Raw genomic sequence first — 18,011 nt, 5'->3', positions numbered from 1 at the left:
AGGTCATATTTCATCCCAAAAGAAATTAGATTTTACATTAAGAAAATTAGGCCTTTTGTCCCATTAAGATTAAAGTATGTTTCCTTTATTTATTTATTTCTTGCTGTGAACACTGAGCTTATTTCCCACCCAGTTCTCATTACCTCAATACAAAGAAATGCTGCAATATTTAAAGGGATAGTTCATCCAAAGATTTTTGTCATCATTTCCTCACCCTCATGTCATTCCAAACCTGTAAGAAACACTGGAAGTGAATGGCTATCAGCAACTGACTGGTTACAGTTCTTCTAAAAAAATGTTTTTCTTCTTCTGTTGAACAGAAGAAGCTCATACAGGTTTGTTACAATATGAGGCTCAGTAAATAATTTCTGAGTAAACTGTCCCTTTACATTGAGAAATACCATGCTTAAATTTATTTTATAGATTTTTTGCCAATTTACAATTAATAATTTCTTTTATTACACAATTTATATTGCAATACAGTAGAAATTACAGTATGATGGTAAAAAAAATCTAAATGTCAATTATAAATCTCAAAATAAAATACTGATGCATTACAGTAATGAGAATGTAAATATAAACAAATTTATATTATATATATATATATATATATATATATATATATATATATATATATATATATATATATATATATATATATATATATATATATATATATATATAATGTTTTTGGGATAGATCATGACTCAAATTTTCATGATATTCACCCAATACTGACAAAACAGAAATCATATGAAGCATTTATGTCCCTTGTTTTTTCTCCTAAACTGAGAATTATGGGTATAATTTTATTAGGTTACAGGGACTGTCTGCAGTCATATCACATTGGATCTGAATGAGGCATCTAAAGTTGTTGTAGTCTAACTGTCTTTTGCTGTAGACTATCTCTCTTGTTCGTCAGAGCTGGCCTTATGCTCCGCCTCCTCAGTGGGCGTGTCCAGTACTGGATTAACAAATCCCTCAAAGTCCTCATCAGCATGGTCACCACTGTCCTCATTCTCCCACTCCAAAGCGTTAGAGTCCTCAGAGGTGGAGGTGGGGCCACTGTCCTGCTGTTTCCTGCCGGGACGAAGTGCTGCCTTTAAAATGTCCTCCTCTGTTTTGAAACGCTCCCATGCAGGACCCATCTGGATCATTGCTGTATGTCACATATTAATTCATTTTATTATGAATTATTTAAATTGCATTTACTCTGTTAATTCACTTCTGGTCAAAACTTTTAAATACATTTGAAAATTATGAATTACATATTAGAAAAATATATGAAGGGCCATGTGTTGATACTAAATATTCAGCTTTGCATCACAGGAATAAATTACACTTTAAGATACATTACAATAGATAGTAGTTATTTTAAGCTGTAATAATATTTTTGAAGATTATATCAACATTCTCTCTCTCTCTCTCTCTCTCTCTCTCTCTCTCTCTCATATCGCACAGCCCTATCACTCACCCTCATCCTCCCATTCCAGGTCCAGTGAGGTAGCGTCAGTCTTACTGGTGAAGTCCCAGCTGCTCTCAGTGTTCGGGGTCACCACATTCATCTCAGAGCTGACTCCTTAAGATTTTTTCATTTTAAACATATCATCAATAGTATTCTGTAGTATTGTAATTGAAATGTGTTCAAGGGAACTCACGGTTACAGTGAAAGGCTTCAGATTGAGCCTTCACACTCTGCAGGTACAACTCGAGCTCTGCATCTGACACTTTGCTGCAGAAACACACACAGTTACATCATCGGTCTACTAGACACTGCTGTTATCACCAGAGCTGCATTTAGAGAGATTGTGGACAGCACGACAGCCTTGTGAACCTCTTACTACAGTAAAACTGTAGAAGCGGCTGTTCATTCTGGTGCAACATCACTGTGATTTCATCAGTTCCTGACAATTAAAAACACCACAAGAAACAAACCACTAGGTACACTTTGCTACAAAAACAATTATGTATCCATACAAACAAGCACAGCAAAACTGGATATATTATTAGTGTCTTTTTTTTTTTTTTTTAAGACAACCACATTTAAAAATAGGTTGATCATATAATACCATTAAAAAGGTGCTATAATAAAAAAAAATATATATATACTTAACTATAGTACTTGGAAATCTTAAAGGGTTAGTTCACCAAAAAATTAAAATTATGTCATTAATGACTCACCCTCATGTCGTTCCAAACCCGTAAGACCTCCATTCATCTTTGGAAGACAGTTTAAGATATTTTAGATTTAGTCCGAGAGCTTTCTGTCCCTCCATTGAAAACCTATGTACGGTATACTGTCCATGTCCAGAAAGGTAAGAAAAACAAAGAAGTCCATGTGACCTCAGAGGGTCAGTTAGAATTTGTTGAAGCATCGAAGATTAATTTTGGTCCAAAAATGATGACTTTATTCAGCATTGTCTCCTCTTCTGTGTCTGCTGTGAGCACGTTCATAACACTGTAGTGTAGTTATATCCGGTTCGCGAACGAATCATTCGATAAAACAAGCCAATATCCCGGACTAATTAATTTACTCAAACAGTACACTGACTGAACTGCTGTGAAGAGAGAACTGAAGATGAACACTGAACCGAGCCAGATAACGAACGAAAGATTGACTCGTTCTCGAGTCAAGAACCGGTTGCATCTTTTTTTCGGATCACCAGTAGTGATGGGAAGTCCAGTTCTTTTCCGCAAACTGGTTCTTTCAGACAGTTTGATTCAATAAACCGGTTGAAAAAAACGGTTCACCGGTTCTTTTGCGCTCGACGTAATAACGTCATTGGCGATGATTGCCCTTGATTCAAGCCTTCGGTTTACCCGTGCTCATAACAGCACAGAATCAGTTCAGAAGCAATCACTAAAAGAACCAGTTTGGTTCAGACACGCTGTGTGTCGGTCTGCTTCACGCTGAATCACACATGCACAGTATCATCAGCTCCTCGGTTCTCGAATCGGAAATGTCCAACAGAAACGGTTCTCAGTTCAGTGTACTGGTGATCCGAAAAAGGATGCAACCGGTTCTTGACTCGAGAATGAGTCAATCCTTCGTTCGTTGTCTGGCTCTGCTCGGTGTTCATCTTCAGTTCTCTCTTCACAGCAGTTCAGTTAGTGAACTGTTTGAGTAAATGAATTACTCCGGGATATTGGTTTTTAACTCGAGGGAGTGTCAGCCAGGTTAAAAAAGTTAGCATCTTAATTAATTTATGGATTAATGCTTATTGGAGAAGCGAACCGATTCAAAAGATTCAGTTAGATTTTTGGTGAACTGGTTCAAGAAGAACCGGTTAATTCGAATGATTTGTTAGCAAACCGGATATAAATACACTTCAGTGTTTTGAACATGCTCACAACAGACCCAGAAGAGAAGACAATGCTGAATAAAGTTGCAATTTTGTAATTTTTGGACCAAAATGTATTTTGGATGCTTCAACAAATTCTAACTGACCCTCTGATGTCACATAAACTACTTTGATTATGTTTTTATTACCTTTCTGGACATGGACAGTATACCGTACATAGATTTTCAATGGAGGGACAGAAAGCTCTCGGACTAAATCTAAAATATCTTAAACTGTGTTCCGAAGATGAACGGAGGTCTCACAGGTTTGGAACGACATGAGGTTGAGCCATTAATGACATAATTTTATTTTTTGGGTGAATAAACCTTTAAGAACTCACTCACACACTAAACCACCTTTAATCAACTGGAAAAAAATTAATTGAAAAATAGCTCAAATAAAAAGATATTATTTCTGTAGAAAAAAAACAGCATTTCTATTTCTATTCCAATGACACTCACACATTTTTAAGTGTGACTTCAATGTTCAAAAATGTTTTTTGGGGTCAGAGAAAATTGTTCACATTAATTTCAGAGCAAAATTAACTTACGTTTTGTGCGGAGGGTCACTGCTCTTTGGGTCTGATCTGGGTTTGGTCCTCTGTGGCTGCTACTGCTTCCCCTGAAAAAATAATAACGACTGACTCACTTCTAATACTTCACAGAGTGCTGTGGTATCAGTCCGATTAAAAATAAAAATGCTAAAATTAATTCAAACTTTTTGTGCCAAGGTTTAGTGCCCTACTGAAAAACAGACACTACATATAATATAAGCAAATGTTCAAACCCAGAGATCATGGAGGAAACAAAATAACAAGAAATAAAAATGAACAGAGGACATGAGGGCAAATTAAGAAGAAAAATGTTAATAAAATGGGAGTAAATAAGAGACGTGTTGTTTAGTATAGTTAGTTTTAGGTGAAGGTTTTCTTGGAAGCAAATCACTTTTAGTTTTATCTGCATTAGGTGCCGAGTTTATTCACATGACATTGATCAGTATATGGACCAACATTAAGTGCCTTCAATCCTGTTTATAACTATTCACTGCATGTCCCAATATATACAAAGTACATTTCGAGTCTAATAAAAAATAATAAAAAAACACTTGATATTTAATCTATAACTTAAAAACTCAAGCAACTATTCCTGTAAAAATCTGAATTTGTTACATATGAATTACACAGAGCTGAAGGCACATCATAAATGAAAAGGATGTGGCTGAAGGTTAATGGGGCGGGGTTAATAGAAGGGCTGGGCGCCTCACCTCCTTTAGCTTTCGTTCCATAGCGAGCCGCACTGCTTCGCGCTGAGCTGCAAAAACAGCCTCCTCTTCTAGCCTTAACTTCTCCTCTTCTGCCAATAACTGGGCAGAAATCACAACAGAAAGGGAAGGTTAACTAAATCCAGGAACAAAAGTGGGGTGAAAAACCATAGCAATGTAAAACGACAAATGAAAGCATAAACTTAATGTAAGCTATAACTTAAAAGTAAACATTGTTTTGTGGCAACATGTTTTGAACTTGACAATGACAATGATCCATTTTACTTTACAAACACGTTTGGCACAACCTGCTGTACCTCTGCATTCAGCTTTTCATCGATCAGGGCCTGTTTGTCTGAGATGGCAGCATAGCGCTGCTCCTTCAAGTGACCGATCTCCTCTTCACTGATGGGTCTGGAGCAATGACGGGAGAGAGAACTGAGTTCAGAGTCTCCATCTACCAATCAAAATCTATCTGACCTTATGCTATCGAGGGCACTGATATGAGAGGAATGTGACTAATTACAGTCCTAACTTGGTCATTAAATGGCTAGTCTTGATTATCTGTTCCACTTTACAACTTATCCAGGCCAAGAGCTGACCACTTTGATAGGAAAGGACAGGTCAACCATCAATGAATATCCATAGTTCCTTTAAAAGGTTTATTGAACCCAAAAATACCATATTATTTACTCACATTCATGTTGTTTCAAACTGGTATGAATATTTTTTTTCTTCTTTTTAGCACAAAAGATGATATTTTGAAGAAAGTTGGGAACTAAACCATTTTGGGTATCTTCGATTTCCATTGAATTTTTGTCCATACAATGGAATTCAATGGAACCTGAAATCATTTGCTTTCATCAATATCTTCTTTTGTGTTCCACAAGAAAAAGTCTTACAGGTTTGGAACGACATGAGTGGGAGTATTTGATGATAGAAATTTCATTTTTGGGTGGACTAAACCAGTCAGGCTCTTAGTGACCCAACTCTAAAACACCAATCTAGAAGAGTCTAGATGAAATAGTATCAGACCTGAAGCAGCTTTGTGAGCTCTCATCCTGAAAAAGAAGACAAAAATTTTTGATGTCTAAGCAAAAGAGGAATATTGTAAAATCGTAAGTGCGGTTCTGTACGAGTGCCCTCACCTCATCGCTTTCAACAAGGTTCTCAAACTGTAAAAGAACGCATAGAAGTCACTCAAAATGCACACAGTTGAGAATATTTTCTATATAATCTTCAGTTTAAAACTATGATGACTTTACCTCAATGGTGTAGTTTTCCCCAGCTGTGCTGCTTTTGAAGTATTTTGACCTATTGACAAAATGAGCAGTAAACAGCAATCAGGCCAGGCAGGTTATATATTAATATATTTTATTTTATTATATATTTTTAAGTAACAACATTGTTCCATATTATCATCATTTGTGGTAAAACAAATAATAATATTTTTTTTTTTTTTTTTAATTAAAAATTCTGAGAAGCATCTTATGAAGACTTTGCCTCTACAAATAATAATAGTAATAATCAAAGACTTTCCAGATTAATATATATATATATATATATATATATATATATATATATATATATATATATATATGTCACTACCGGGGCGACTATAAATAAGCACCGGGAGAGGACGTCATTCACTTCTTCGTCTGAAACTTTAGTCCGAAGCATGGCAGGGAGCTAGAGGACGCAGTGTCTCGTTCCCTATTCAGGGAACTATGGTTACATTCGTAACCTGAGACACTTCCCTTTTGAGGGAACTTCGAACTGCGCTTTGGGGAACAATATACCCACGCTACCACGCTGAGGGGGGTGCAGGCCAGAATCACGGCGAGCACCAAGTACCAAAAATTAATTGTTAGGGCCTCGGCCCAGGGTAGAGCTGAAGGCTTGGAATCAGGAAAGATAACTGCGCCGAAGCCCTCACCATATAGGATTTTAGAAAGAACATACTAGCATGCAAACTTACCACAGTGGATTTCAGAAAGTGTGCAAAGACACGTGCTTACTTACCATAGCATGGATTTTCAAATACTGTTCTAAGGAGGGGCTCTCGTGGCACTCTGATAGAGCAGGTCATAGATATAATGTTGTATCTAAAAACAGTATGATTGAGAGTCACCAACTCGATCTATGGAAACAATACTGGAGCGCTCTGGGAAAGAAACAGAGAACTCAGTCTCATATGAGAGGAGAACCCCGAGCTCAGAGTAGCGCGCTGATAGGCGACCCTTTTTTGGAAAAAGGGGAGCGCTGCTAAATTACCAAAATAATCACCCAAATAGCCCCTCATGTTGAGGGAAGCGATGTTTGAGGTGTATAAATAAATACACACTGGCTGAATGGAGCGCAAGGAACCAAGGTTTCCTTAAGGGGCTTAGATGGCAAGGAGGGAGATTAAGAGAGGATGTTTCCCCTGCAGAAAGAAAAAATTTCCATAGATAAAAATTATTTATAAATTATTTATAATTTTAGCTCTTTCTACAGGGTGCATTCCCTCATAGGCGCTTTCGCGCATCAACTCGATGTCGGCAGATTACTTTCATGCCGAAAACGATGGATGCAAGAAGAAAACGGCATCTTTCATTTCTTTTATATCTAAATTAAAAACGCAAGCATTCCAATAATGTGTCTCTTAAATTGTGAGTGTAGTTGCATCTGATCAAATGTGCATTTTTATTCATTAGCTTGGGTTAAACTAATTTTAGTTTGTTGGATCAGCAGCTATGCTAATGATGTCTCTATTTTGTTTCTATGTTTTGCCACAGGGTGTAACTAGGATTTACACAAGCTCCAGTCTGGATCCAGAACACCTGAGAAGAGATGATGCTGACCCTCAGAGGACCTCAGATGATGCTAACCCTGAATCAACAAACAGAACTAACAATTATTGCTACATGTCTACATTGCTACATAACAATTATTAATTAATAATATTAATAATGTTCATCGTCTAGCTGACTACGTATTGTATAATTTTTTTTCTAAAAATCTTGTCAAACGTTTACAAACTGACAGTCACCACCATAAGCTACTACTAAATATCGTAGAAACATTATTTTCTGTAAAGTTGCTTTGTAACGATTCGTATTGTAAAAAGCGCTATACAAACAAAACTTGAATTGAATTGAATTCTTTTTAATCTCTGTATGGAGATCATGCAGATATGAAAGGCTCACCTGAGCTGGAGGGCAATGGTCAGAAGGTAATTTTCGCTCAATAACCTCCAACAGCTCTACATACGCAGGGCAGGAGAATTGAGAAGGCTCAGCCTAAGCTTCTTCACCATCCTCAAATGTCTCCTGCTTTTCCTGGGTAAAACCCACCAGAGCACTAACCCCAGTATCAGAAAATGTTAAAGATATAACATCATCCTCCCGAGGCTCTCTCTCGTCTGCCGCATTTTTTCTTATGAGAGCGAAAGGGAAAGTCCCTCTTTAAACCATTCAGACAGATCCACCTGTATTCTCACAAGCTCATTCTCCTCGTGCTTCAGCACGGACAGGTCCTGAACCGCTGGAAGCAGATCGCTGCCTAATTTTCCATTTTTCTTTCAGAAGAGAGACGAACAAGAGCAGTGCTTTTTCCATTGAAAAAACGCTCATAATGCATCCAGATTGCCTCCTCAAAGACATCGTGTGCGTGCTCTTCACCCAAACAAATGATGCAAAGATCGCGTGTGTCATAGGGTGTCAAATAATGCCGACACGAATGCACACATTGTCTAAACGCTTGCTAGTTGTCGCCATGATAAACAGAGAAAGATCGCCCTACCGGTTCTTTCAGATGCACGCTTCAAACAAAACAGTCAGTGAAGATGTAGAAGATGAATGACGTGCTCTCCCAGTGCTTATTTATAGTCACGCCGGTAGTGACGTCGGAGGCTGTCACCGGCCAACAACAACACCCCTACCCCTTCACGTGATGCGCAAAATGGAGGGGTAGGGGTAAAGGGAAGGGCCAGATAGTCCTTCAAACGAAGATTTTTCGGGACCACACTTCAAACGAAGCAGTATGAATTATCTTGGCAACATGGCAGCTACAGCGAACAAAAAGACACATAAATGTAAGCTTTTCTGGCATAAATAAAGATTTTAACGAAAAGTAATCATTTGTTTTATGTTACATTCAATTGTGAGTTCATATTAATGGTCATGTTACTCAAAGAAATGTTTCCAAAAAAATTATAGCGTATAAACTAATATTTGCTAACGTCATATCATTACAGACTGCGTGATAGTGCTACAGCATATGTTTGATCAGGGCGATAACTGCCCTAGACTAATCCCCCCAATAATTAGAAATCGCTAAACCATTTTCTCAAATATTGCCTATTCGAGAGAGAAAGAGAGACAGACAGAGAGAGTGAGAAAAGAAAATTGTATATATTCGCATCTGAGCGTTTATCTTTTAAGAGTGAGTTTACTTAAAAACAGCGATTGTATCCTCTCGTCGCTGCAAAATATAATGTAGCGATTCAGTATTTAAACTGTACTTAATAAAAGTCGTGGGGCAGCGTTGACAAGTTTATTTTCTCCTGGATGTGTGAGCTGCGTGATTTCCGGTATGTGTGCGTGTGTCAGTTAGCAGTGCATTAATACAGAATGATAATTAAAGGCTCTAATGCACACCAGTATATGTGTGTATTGTAAGAGCTAGACAGCGAATGATGGCGTGTGACATCATGGTAGTGGTGTCCCAATCCTTAGGGGAATATTTTCAGGGGGAGGGGTATACAATAGAATTGGGATTGGGCCTTAGTGTGTTTTTTCAATGTATGCTTCAGACATGGGTCACGTATGGCGTTATTTTTGTGCCTTAATCCTGAGTGATTAATTGTATGTTTTGAGCACAGAGAACTTTATTTTGCAAGCACATTACATTATATTTTGAACAGAAATTAACAATTGCAAAAACAAAAAATTTGCTTGAGCAAAGAAAAAACGATTCCATGCTCAAATGTATTTGCTTGTTTGCTATTATCCATATTAACGTGCAGTAATAACCCTTCTCACCCAGTTTACTCAGGTGCTCTCTCACAAACTCTGTGCTCCTGTCAAAATTCTCTGTGCTCCTGTCAAGTCCCTCTCTCTCGCGCTCAACTCTTTACACACTCAATTTCCAACATCATTACAAGTGTGCCACAAAATCAACCAATCGGAAAATTAGAGGTCAACTGTGATTGGCTGTTGGTCTCCAATCAAATCGCTAGTAGAACCAAAGCCCGTCTGATCCTTGTACGTTTTGACCATTTCATTTCCTATTTAGAATTCAATAACAATTTTTTTTTAATTTTTTTTTTTTTTTTTTTTTTTTAAAAGGCAAAGCTCTTCTTTACATTCTTTGCATGTGATTTATCAACACCTAGTACATCATAAAATATACAGCTCATGAAAAATAAAAGTTCCAGATGGACAAACATTAAATGCATAAACCAGTGTGAATAAACTATATCTTAAAATAAATTTGGAGGTAGGTTTATAAAGCCAGATTGGTTTTAGTTTTTAAAAGTTGTACAGCTTGAAGTGTGAAGTTTATTCTTGTACACAGATATGGCATATTCATGGCAGTACACATGAAATTAATGTATATATTTGTCACTTAAACTATTGTAAACAGAAATCCTGTCGCCCCCTCTAGTGGACTTTAAGTGTTAAGGCCTTCAATGCTCAGGTAACAAAAGTCACTAGGATTTTTTGGGAAGTCTGACCAGTTATACAGCAACGGGAGTCTGAAGATCTGAGCTGAATTTGGTGAAACATTAAAGTTCTAGTCGGTGTCAATTACTCTTATAAATAATAATAATAATAATAATAATAATAATAATAATAATAATAATGTTTAAATATATGTTGGCTTTCTCAAGCCCAACAAAGAATAATAAGAAGAGAAATATCATTCAATTTAGTATGTAATAAAACTAGTATTACTAATTTATTTAATAAATGTAACTATATTAATTTTCACAATTGTTTATTAATGTCACACACACATATCTAGTGCCATTAGACTTAAAAGACGAAAGTAATAAATGTTACAGACATATTATCATGGAACTGTGCAGTCTATTATTGATTTTGATTTCCACTACATTTTTATCCAAGGAGACAGAACTATTTGCACTGTATATACAGTGAGACAATATTCATACAATACTATAACCTAGAAATAATTTAAAGGGCTCACTTGCAAGCACAGCAGCACAAATTATGTGCCCAGCCACATCTGTTTGAAATATTATTCTAATTAACAGTGAGTGGTGGTTTTAGACATTACAGTGCTGCACTCGCACTGACTCTTATTCTGCCGAAAGAATGAAAAGACCGAGCTGAAGGCGGAGCGATTCGACCAATCAAATGAAAGCAGTGTTTCAGCACCCCCCACAAGTGCGCATGAAATATTGAAGCCATAAACAGATTTGTAAAACCTAAAAGACAAAATGACATATAGAGCCAAAAACTAATTTTCTGTTTGTTAAACTAAACGGAAAAACTAATAAATGAGCCATTTTTCCATTTCTCGTTATTGAATTCTAAATAGGAAATGATAGGGCTTTGGTTCTACTAGCGATTTGATTGGAGACCAACAGCCAATCACACGGAATAGTTTTTTTTTTTGCTCAAGCGATATTTTTATTTTTTTATTTTTTCGATTGTTAATTTCTGTTAAAAATATAATGTAATGTGCTTGCAAAATATAGTTATCTGTGCTCAAAACTTACAATTACTCGCTCAAGATTGTGGCACAAAAATAACGCCATAGTCACGACGATGTGTTCCCCAAAGCGACCCCTAGAGGACGCAGTTCGAAATTCCCTCGAAAGGGAACTGGAGTAGCATTGAGAAGTCTGAATCATTCAATTGAGTAGGTTTAAAAATGGATTCGGATCATCACTCAAAAGTGTGAAATGAAAAGGTTCCTGTGTTTATGTTGTTTTTATGTATTCAGTGAATGTTGTCATAAGTAAATGTGTGTAATTACATACTTTAATCACAATCGGAGTCGCTGCTCTTCCAAAGAGTCAAGCCATATACACAAACATTGGCTGTGTCCAAATTCAGGGTCTACATCCTTCGGAGGACTCAAGGATGTTATGTCACAGCGCCGTGACCAAGGCTGTCCAAATTCGTAGGATCCTTCAAATGCGGCCCACAAATGCATCCTCCTTTTCCCCGAATTGGAAGGATGGGTGTGGTGGATCCTTTCGCGTCCTACCTATCCCATAATTATTTTCGGCAGGACGAAGCGAGCGGTAGCGGAGTGGGGGAGGAGTATTATTTTCAATGTTTTTTAAAAACTGGCTTTTCAAAAATAAATATTTTCAGTGGTTTTCTAGTTAGGCAATTAGTTTTAGCGTTAAGCATTTTTTTTTACATTTGTACGTGTACATGTAAAAAAAAAAAAAAAAAAAGTACTTAAAGTACTTTCGTAAACTAGCTTCTTCCTTACTGCCTGTGTGAATATCCCCTTACACACAGCTTATTTGTTAGTGATTGAAGCTGTTTTTAACGCTTCTAAGGACGAAAGAGCAGACAGAAGTGTTTATAAAGCTCCGGGGAGAGAACTATGAGCTCTTCACCTGCGTCTTGCTTAGGGCTGTCACAGTTGCTAGGCGACAGGATATGAGCAACGGGTAAGGGAGGGAACTGAAAGAAGGGTAGGCTGTCCAAATTCACAAACACCGACTTCCGGTTTTTGCGGTCATCGGAGGACCCATCCTCCTTCAACCGGGTAGGAAGGATCCTAAGGAGGATGCAGACCCTGAATTTGGACACAGCTATTGAATCGTTAGAAAGATTCGTTTCAAAAGAACGATTAGTTCAAGTAATGAACATCACTAATGTAATGGAGCTGCTTCCAGTTGCATACTACTTACTTAAACTCTGCCCCTTTTAATGTTACTGTAAAGTTACTACTGTACAGTATTAACAGTTTTGAGGCAACCCTTTTAAAACGGTCTGGCGATTTACAACTCACTGGCAGTTCAATTGTTTTTCAATGCAATGCACCTGACAGCCGGTGAATAATGCTGCCACAGATCACAGAAAACATTTTTTTTTTTTTTTTTGTATGTCATCATCTTCGATAACATGCCCCGAATGACCAGTGTTAAGGAGTAACTATAGTTACGGCGTTTCGTAATTTAATTACAAAATAAATGTAACAGTTACAGTTACTAAGAAAAAATGAGTAATTAAATTACAGTTACTTATGAAATTTGTAACGATTACAAAGAGGATTAAATTTGAATATTTACACACATCCACATACAGCTTATTTCTTTCCCAAACTGCACTAAGACATATGGCCCATAATCTCCGCGACGCGGAGAACACATTCGTAGAATCCAGTCATATGGAATTCAGCCTATAACGCGGACGAAATATGCCACATTTTGGATGAATAAATCACAGCATGTGTGTCTGTGGAAATCATGTGCTGACTGGACATCGGGATAACCAGGACTTTTCCCGGTGACCTGGCAGACGATTTGGCCCTCAATTTTAAATTTGTTATTGTATAATTGCAGGCCGAATTTACTAAAGCTATTATTTCCGAGTCCGCCATTCGATAATTAAATCTCTAATAAATCATAAATCGGTTAGTCGTGACTGGCAATGGTTGGGCTCGCGCGCTCTCTGCGCCTCCGCCGAACGGTTTGGATCAGACTCCGAGTAATCAATGCGAGAGAGAGAGAGACCAGAGCGAACTGTGTAAGCGCACAGCTGGAGCAGAGAATCGACACGTCTGTTCAGGGTTTCAGGTGCAGGTCAGTTTCATCTGTAAATATGCTAATGTTGTTTTGCCTTTGTTTACTTAGTCAAGCAGCAGCAGCAGCACATTGCTCACACTCAATCAAAATACTGTATAAACGACGTCATCAGGGGCGATTCTAAGATTTTGATTTTAGGGGGGCTCAGCCCCCAATAAGGGCATGATTAAAAAATATTATTTTACTATTAGGTTAGGTTTGTATACTACTAACCTTATTGCAATCCACTATTCCATTGTATTCCCTGTATTTCATATATGGGAGTAGGAGTACTGACTGAGCCATATATAACACTGTAAAAAAAAAAAACCAATACCGTTTTTTACATGTGACCAGTCACTGGAAAATTTTGAATTGGGAATGTAGATTTTTTTTTACATTTTTTTAATTTTTTTTACAATAAAGACTTCCTGATTCAGTATTAGGACATTCATGTTTATCCTTTGATGATACCACTGCTTTTTCTTATGAAATGTACGTGGAAATTGGCAGAAAATTAAAACAACATAAGGGTTCAATGACTGCAATGAATCTTGGGAACACAGTGGTATTGTGTGTGTGTGTGTGTGTGTGTGTGTGAGGCTGTCTGTTCTATTCTCACCTGACTGTTGCTCATTTGCAGACCTACTCCCACATGACAAAAAAAATGTTGTATATCCATCTACAATGAAATATAAATTATTATATTTTATTTTTATTATTATTATTATTATTATTAATTTTTAGCTTTTTAGCCTTTATAATCAACAATACGGTTGGTTATATATCAAGTCAGCCCCTGAACATTTATTTCATTTCAAATCATTTAACTAACCAGCTAATATTCATTAAGAATATAGACAAAACATGTATTAATGTAATTGTCTATTGGCAATATGTTTAATCTGTTCTATATTTATTTATATTTATTAAAAATAACATCATTATCAATTTGCCACTTCTATAAATCAATTACTTAAAAAAAAAAAAAAAATCACAGATCCCTTTACTCTTACTCTAATATATGTATCATGATACACTAATGATTAATTATTACTTAATACAAAATTATGTTTAATAATAGAAAACAAAATAACTCCACATGATGTTTCTCTCTCTGTGCCATTTAGTACTTTCAGACAATGATGTGTGTCATTAATAATTTATTTTGCATGGCTGCATAATGTAATGCCGAAATACACAATAATATGTTTTCAATTTCAAAAAGTAAATTAAAATAAATCATGATCGTTTTCTAAAGTATGTTTTCATGGGTGTTAATCGCTTCATTTTTGTTGGAAGAAAAAACATCTGTAACACTGTGATAAAGGCTGAAAGTGAACGCAGCGAAGACGTACTGGTATTGGATGCGAGAACACACACACCACACGCACACACACACGCACACACACACGCGCACGCGCACACGCACACACACACCTTGTACTCTCTGATGTTCGCTCTGGGCGCCCCTGTGGATTGAAAAACGCGCTGAATCCATGCAGACTCAGATCAGGGGAGATGCCGGAACTTGATGCAGCTTGCCACCGTCTCAAATGAGATTTTAAAGGGGACTGAAGCGATCACTAATTAATTAATCAAATAATTTTTAGGGGGGCTGGGCATAAGTTTAGGGGGGCTGAAGCCCCCCTAAAAAGGGCCTAGCGACGCCCCTGGACGTCATTATTATCTATTGTAATGTTACAGTAGTAATTTAGCAGACAAATCATCATATTTTATCATTACTTTAGGGGGAGCTAGTGCATACAAAAACACAACCCTTAGGAAAATTAATGTAGCCTATGGTATGGCACTAACTGTGGTTTAACCATGGAATTTATAGTAAAAATAAATACAAGTGGTAATTAATTTGCCAAAAAACAAAACAAAATTGCACTTACAAAACATGGTAAAAGTCAAATAAAAATCTTCAGTATTAAAGTCATGAGAAAGATGGATGGGTAATGAAAGTGAAGGTGGAGTTCAGGGGAGAACCTCTTAATTACGATGCAAGTCCCCCAACCTAAGGATTCAAATCTTTTTCATGTCAGGTCCATAAAAAATAGGGTTGTCCATGTTGCAGAATGTGTTGTGGGTGAATGAGTGTGAGATTTCCCAGTCCGTCCCTCATGGAAATTAATCTCTAGAACTGCTCTGAGTCACTTCATGAGCATTGTTTACTTATTTTGAGAAACTATCATATACAAAGAGACAGCAGTGTTTCAAAAAGACACCAATGTTTCCGGAGTTTAGTAAACAAAATAGGACACATGCGTATTAGATAACCATATTTGAGTTGATGTATATGCTTTAATTTTTTTATTAACTATTTTTCCCCAAACCATTGTTAGATGCAGTTCGATTATGCAAAGATTTGGTTTCAAAAACAGTATCTATAAACTATTTATTTTGATTTTAAATCTGCATTGAACTTCAGATCAATCTCAAAGTAAAAGGCAGTACTAAAGTCTGATTGTGTGGTGGATGTGTTCAAATATGATCATCTTAATTCAAGTGATGAAGGATGGTGAAAGTCTGACGGTATTAAGCACTTAAGGTTAAACCTGCATGGTGTAAATGGTTGAAGATGATTAACAGTTGCAAATAAATATTCATTAGAAATTTATAAAAGTAATCAAAATGTACTCAAAAGTAATTGGTTACATTACTCTATTAGAGTAATTAACATTTACACTATTATTACTTTAGTTTATTTTAGATAGGGTTACTTGTAATCTGTAACCTATTACATTTTCAAAATAACCTTCCCAACACTGTGAATGACTCACCCTCCTCCTGTTTGTATCCTTTTTACTTCCCTCCTAAAAAGCCCAAAACATTGTGTCCAGCAGTTCCCCATGACACGCACGGGTCAGGTGTATGTTTCAGCTACTCTTCCATTCCGGATCCGTATCCTGCTTCTTTGGGCACTGCTCTGCACGCGACGAAATTATTCTGAATGACATGTTAAAGCGCGAGCACGCGGCCGGTTCGCGCAGCGGCATCATGCATCGCCCCTGGCTCGCATTCTCAACATCGGCCTAAAATCCTCTATTTTTTCTCCTGTCTGACAACTCGTACATGTTATTTATGTTTATTAATGTTACTACGGCAAGTAGAGAGGTTCAAGTGCTGTAATGACGTTTCCAAAACACTGGAGGCCGACAGAGATCATGCCATGCCTTCCTAAAATTACCATGTAACAGTTTTCTCTAATAAATCATAGTTAGGATACTGCAGGTGGTGCTAATAATGAAGAACTATAATACGTATATAACTAGGCTATTGTACGCGTAAATATATTACTTTCTTAAATATGTTTGCCCTAAATTATGCATATCTGTCTGTCTCTAAATGTCTCAAAAAATGGTAGACCTATATTCCACCCAAAACTGAAATTTTGATTATTTAATCCTTTCATTAATCATTACTTTTCCCCCTCACGGGGTGCGTTTACCAAAAGTAACTGTGGTAGCAAGTTCCATTGTTACCAATAGAGTTTAATGGAACTTGCGACCATAGTTATCTGATGCTTTAGGGAAACAAACCCTGTTTGACTCACTTTCGTTTGTGGGACACAAAAGAAGAATTTGCTAATCAACTAATTTCAGGTCCCACTGACTTGCATATTGGATAGATAGATAGATAGATAGATAGATAGATAGATAGATAGATAGATAGATAGATAGATAGATAGATAGATAGATAGATAGATAGATAGATTTTAAAATACATCATATTTTAAATGAATAATTATACATACAAATGAATATCATATATAAATTAAGATTATACATGCTACAATTGGAATAAGCAAAAGTAGGTTTAGATGTGCTTTACCCCAAACTCTGGCATTTTTGCAGATGTTTTTGAGTTACTATGGTCAAATTTTTGTTTGTGACATATTTTTCCTATGTAGGTTTTTTGGATGTCAGACACCTACATATGGAGGATCATTTGCGTCTCCTCTGACTCAGAAACAATGGGGTATTGTGTATTACTTCATCAAAACCAAGACCCTGCTGTTTTTTTAAGGTCAAAGAGGATTAAAATCATATTAGCCAACGTACTTGGACGCTTGATTTCAGGGAGTGCAAATTGCTCCTAACAGCAGGTAAAGTTGAGTGCCCAGATTGCACGCCAGGTACGGCAACCCCACCTTTACAGGCCGCCTTTATGATTACGCTTGTACACCTTCACGTATGATTACGCTGAAAAGTAGATTAGACAGAAGACTGATGTACTCGTGACACAGGTGGGATGACTGTTGTGATCCAAATGCTTGGTAAAGGTGCTGTAAAAACAGTGTCCCAGTTTTATGGATGTTTGTAGAGCTGGTTACCTCTGGTCATTTACCATAAAGGTTAACCTTCGAACACATAAAATGAATCAAAATGACTTTCTGGCGTATAGAGCTAATGCTCTCCATTGGGCTGCATATGGAAGCATTATGAGGCTCTTTGTTGAACTGGATTTGCTAAATGTCTCTACTCTCTAATTCTTCACAGATGCAAACTAAATGTGTCTGCAGGCATTAGAGCATGTGTGATACATTCTGCAATTGGTGAAAGGTCCCGTGTCATTTAACCTGCAAAGACTAATGAGACTTTCCTTAGTTTTCCAGCCTGCAGTGGCAGTAGTTGCTTTTT

General features: G+C 36.9%; 1 pseudogene; it reads right to left on the bottom strand.

Annotated features, from left to right (window-relative positions):
- Nucleotides 1–735: 735 nt before the first annotated feature.
- Nucleotides 736–16,475, bottom strand: LOC113074965 (AP-1 complex-associated regulatory protein-like; annotated as a pseudogene).
- Nucleotides 16,476–18,011: the final 1,536 nt, after the last annotated feature.

Source organism: Carassius auratus, unplaced genomic scaffold (assembly GCF_003368295.1).
Source record: "Carassius auratus strain Wakin unplaced genomic scaffold, ASM336829v1 scaf_tig00015876, whole genome shotgun sequence".
NCBI classification, from domain to species: domain Eukaryota; kingdom Metazoa; phylum Chordata; class Actinopteri; order Cypriniformes; family Cyprinidae; genus Carassius; species Carassius auratus.
Note: the sequence above shows the minus strand (reverse complement) of the source record. Positions and strands in the feature narration are given on the sequence as shown.